Raw genomic sequence first — 5,359 nt, forward strand, 5'->3', positions numbered from 1 at the left:
TAAAATCCCTTAGGGAAACCTCTGATCAATGAAGATAGAGATAATAACAGGTTTTATCATGCAAAATCATATCATTTTTGGCTTTGTCTTCTGTCCCTTGGGCCTTTCAGAGGGTTTATTGCAGGATCAAACTCCAATTGCCTATAGCCATAAACAGCTTACAAACACACACTGGTTTTCTTATTTAAGTCTCTCTAGAGACAACTCCTGTTCCTTTAGATTACTTTATAAAACAAATTACCTACACAAAAACCTTCATCCTAGGCTCTGTTATTTGTGAGAGCTAAAATGAAGACAATTGGTACCAGAAGTGGCCCTAGAAGTCAAACTCACAATGCCATTCTGGGGCTGAATTTCCCACCAGGTGGACAACACTAAGTGTAATAATTACCCACTGTAATAATGGAAATGGTGACAACCACTAACATATGGTAGCATCCAAAATTGCTAGGACCTTCACACCAGTGGTGAATTGGGAGAGGTTCAGGTGGATGGTGAAGCATTGTCTTAGGAGGTAGCAGTGGAAGTTGGATGATATACAAGCAATGTTGATAAAGATTATGTAGTTGCCTGGATTTTGTTTACAGTTGCAAAAAGCCTTGAAAAAGAAAAAAAAAAATGGAAGGCTCAATGTAACCAACTAATAACTGAAATCTGGTAAGCTCTTAAACAGAGGGACCATGGTGACAGGAACAAACTATAGTGTTCCTAGGATGAAAAAGATAGGGAGTTGACTAGGGTATATTTGCATAACTAGGTAAAATCAAGAGCTGGTATATAGAAGGCTGAGGTCACTGCTCTAATGAAAAACTATGATGTCTCATATACATCCCAGATGTCTGTTCCCATCCCAGAGCCCATTGACTGCAGAGAGTCCATGTCCACTGGAGAAGAGACTCAAGTATGAACAACACACATTCCCCATTTCTTTCCAAAAGGTACTTGCAGCTATTTATCAGAGAAAATATATCCTATACTGAAGCACTATATAAACCATCTCAGGGATGAAGACAGATAATTGTGGAATCTGAGCTGTTACTGACACCTGGGACCAGAAATATAATCATCAACTGTGGTTAGATAAGTGCTTATGGAAGGCAATAGATAAATCAAATCCTGACCCATCCTCACCTCGCAGTGAATCCAAAAGGTCTATGGACCCACCTGTGGGCTACCTATCCAGTTTGAGTGTATCACTGGGTTGGATATATTTAGCAGCTAGAGTTCTCACACTGGTTCCCTAAACTATAAATAAGAAACACTATGATAGCAAACACCATGAGGAAGCCTCTGAAGTTGCACCTCTTCCCCCTGACAAGATAATCAATAAGAAGCAATTTCACATCCTAGGTGGAATCACCTATTGTTTGAACTTATACCAAAGACTTGTCAAATAGTATGACATTTTACAGGCCAATTTATGATGGCAGATCTGTAGGCAAGAAAGGAGAAACTATATCTGGAGTATGCATTAATCCCAATACCAATGAATTTTTCCCTCCTTTGAAGTAGAAAGGGTCTGATATAATCAACCTGCCACTAGGGTAACCGGTTTGTCTCCCTAAGGAATGGTGATATATCAACATTAATCTGATGCCAGCAGGCTGACCATCAAAGAGGAGCTAGAGAAGCTTTGATTAGAGAAAACCCACATTGATTAACTTGCTCATTGCCTGCGTCCCTGTTACATGTTCCCTGCTCATGGATCCATTAAGCAAGTACTAGGATGGTTTAGGACAAAGCTGCCTAACATCCACAGAACAGATTATCCTGATTCTGGTCTAGAAAGTCTTTTGTAAAGATTGTAACGAGCCACAGCTTTGAAGGCTGTATGATGAATTAGACTTAATGCAGGGCACAAGTTCAAGGAGTAAACTGTATCAGACACTTCTGTCCAACTCACTTCCTTTCATTCCACTTTTTTACTCCTGCCATTGTTTTTATGGTATTCATGGCACTCAGCTGTGTGTACGGGTAATCTGGCATAGTCAGAATTAAGACTGTGCTGCATAATCTCTGCTCTCTATCCTGGAACTTTTCTGAACCAACCACTTCCATTACCATCAATATCCTTCTTAGCTATTCCAACAAGCAAACCTTTGTGAGAAGAAGGTGATGCACTATAGGGCAACCTTTAATCATTAAAGAAGGAAATCTATGGATAAATTCTTCCCTCTTCTTCCCTTGGGCAGACAGTTCTGAGGTGAACACTACACAACTTCAAAGTCCCTAGCAAGATCAAGACTGTTGTCCACAGCATAGAATAGGTGACTAACACATCCTTAAATTGGCCTTCTATTCTATTTCACTCTTTCGATTCACCTACTGCTGTTCTTTAGGATAGTTTCCTAAAATAAATAACCCTCAAGGAAACGTTTGTCTCTGGCTCTGCATTTTGGAGGAACTCAAACTAAGAAAGTCCTTTCCCAGTTACAGAGAAAAGTTCAGTAAGAGGGCAGAGGGTCTGTTAAATTAAATGGGAGGAAGTCAAGATAAAAATGGAGAGAAAACTCAAAAACTTTCCAATGCCATCTTGAAATGAATCTATAAATTTTGTGTTCCTACAAAGAAAAGTCTTCCACGTTCAAACACTGGGAAATTTAATAATAGTATTCTGAACATAGGTTCCTTGATCTAACTTTAAAATGTGGAATTACCCTTCAACATTTTTTCCCTCCTTCTATTACCTATACCTTCTCTGTGTTCACAAACCATCCACAAATCCTATCTTTGTAAAAAGGTTCATATACACTTCCTCCTCTACATTTTCAAGGTCTCTCACTCTCATTCCAGGCTCTCAGCATTTTCATACCTGTTCTTTCTTACTCTAATGCCTCTTATCACTATTCTAATAATATTTCTAAAATATAATTTGGCTTATTTTGCTGATCCAAAGTTCCTGTGGCCTTTTGCAATTTAGAACAACGTAAACAATCATTCATACTAAAACATATTTATTAATCACATACAAAATGTCAGGTATTCTAGCTAGAAGCTAGAAATAAAATGCTGAGCAAAGCAGGCGTCATCCTTCTCACCTACATTTTTAACATTACCTCATATTACTCATAAAATCTTCTGCCTAATGCAGTTAAATTTCTTTTTTGGCCCCAGGAAATAAGATATTCAAGTCTTTAACTGTTTGGGCTACTTGAGAATCACTCTCTGTCTTCCCTCTATTTATCTGAAGTTCATTGTTTCTGTTCTATGAAGATTCTAACCAGATCGATCTGCCTTCAAGTACTGTTTGCTTCCAGTAAATTTTTACTATATACACTGTCCTTAGCACTTACCTGACCCTTATTGTATGCACAAGTACATTACAAAGACTGATGGTTTACACTGAAACAGTTGTTGTATTCTTAAAACTTGTACTTATCTACAGTACTATTTTCCTCATTAATTTACAAATTAAATATACAGTAACCTTCGGTTTATTTTTTCTCATTTATTTATTCAAACATTTACAGAGCGCCTGTAGAGAAATAGGCATTCTTGCAGGTACTCAGTGGGGAGGTTCGAGAGGTCAAATATAATAAAGAACAGTTATCTGCTCTCAAGTAGCATACTCTTGTTTTTGTTTTTATTTGAGATAGGGTCTCTCTGTTGCCCAGGCTGGAGTGCAGTAGTGTGATCACAGCTCACTGCAGCCCCAACGTTCTGGGCTTATGCGATCCTCCCCACCTTAGCTTCTCTAGTAGCTGGGACTACAATCACACACCACCATGCCCTGCTAATTTTTGTTTGTCTTGAGAAGGGGTTTTACCATATTGCCCAGGCTGGTCATGAACTGCTGGACTGAAGTGATCCCCCACCTCAGCCTCCCAAAGTGCTGGGATTAAAGTCATGAGCCATCACACCTGGCCTCAAGTAGCATACTTTCTAACTCTCATGCCAAGAGTCTTTTGGTGGAAAACCATGAACTGAATTATTGACTAACATCACAATGTTACAACTGAAATAGATGCTAAGTTACTTATATTGTAATTTACTGAGGAAGCAGTATGGCTTTGTTGTTAAAAATACACCCTGTGAAGTATGACTTTCTGTATTAAAATCTCAGCTCTGACATTTGCTAGCTTGTTATCTTAGGTAAATTACATAACTTCCTGTGCTTCTGTTTCTCTTTTTAAGTTCAGGGGTACATGTCTAGGTTTACAGGTTACATAGGTAAACTTGTATCATAGGGGTTTGTTGTACAGACTATTTTGTCACCCAGGTATTAAACCTACTACTTAGTATTTTTCCTAATCCTCTTCCTCCTACCACTCTTTACCCGCTGGTATGTCACAGTGTGTGTTGTTCCCTTCTCTGTGTTCATGTGTTCTCATCATTTAGCTCCACTTATACGTGAGAACATGTGGTATTTGGCTTTCTGTTCCTGTGTTTGCTAAAGATAATGGCCTCCAGCTCCATCCATGTTCTCACAGAGGACATGATCTCATTGCTTTTTATGGCTGCATAGTATTCCCTGGTGTATATATATACACTGCATTTTCTTTATCCAGTCTACCATTGATGGGCATTTAGTTGATTCCATGTCATTGGTATTGTGAATAGTGCTGCAACAAACATATGTGTGTGTGTGTCTTTATCATAGAATGATTTATATTCCTTTGGGTATATACCCAGTAATAGGATTTCTGGGTCGAATGGTAGTTCTGATTTAGGTCTTTGAAGAATTGCCACACTGTCTTCTACAATGGTTGAACTAATTTACACTCCCACTAGCAGTGTAAAAGTGTTTTCTCTGCAACCTCACCAGCATCTGTTATTTTTTGATTTTTAATAATAGTTATTCTGATTGGTGTGAGGTGATATCTCATTGCGGTTTGATTTGCATTTTCCTAATGATCAGTGATGCTGAGCTTTTTTACATATGCCTATTGACCACATGTATGTCTCCTTTTGAAAAATGTCTGGTCATGTCCTTTGTCCACTTTCTAATGTTTTTTTTTTTTTCTTGTAAATTTGTTAAAGTTCCTTATAAAGCTGGATATTAGATATTGGTCAGATGTATACTTTGCAAATATTTTCTCCCATTTTGTAGGCTGGCTGTTCACTGTTAATAATCTATTTCACTGTGCAGAAGCTCTTTAATTAGATCCAATTTATCAATTTTTGCTTTTGTTGCAGTTGCTTTTGGTGTCTTCATCATGAAATCTTTGCCAGTTCCTCTGTCCAGAATGATATTGCCTAGCTTGTCTTCAACGGTTTTTATAGTTTGGGGTCATACATTTAAGTCTTTAATGAATATGGAGTTAATTTTTATATGTGATGTAAGGAAGGGGCCCAGTTTCATTCTGCATAGTGCTAGCCAGGTATCCCAGTACCATTTATTCAATAGGGATCCCTTTCT

Source organism: Rhinopithecus roxellana, chromosome 15 (assembly GCF_007565055.1).
Source record: "Rhinopithecus roxellana isolate Shanxi Qingling chromosome 15, ASM756505v1, whole genome shotgun sequence".
Lineage (NCBI taxonomy): Eukaryota > Metazoa > Chordata > Mammalia > Primates > Cercopithecidae > Rhinopithecus > Rhinopithecus roxellana.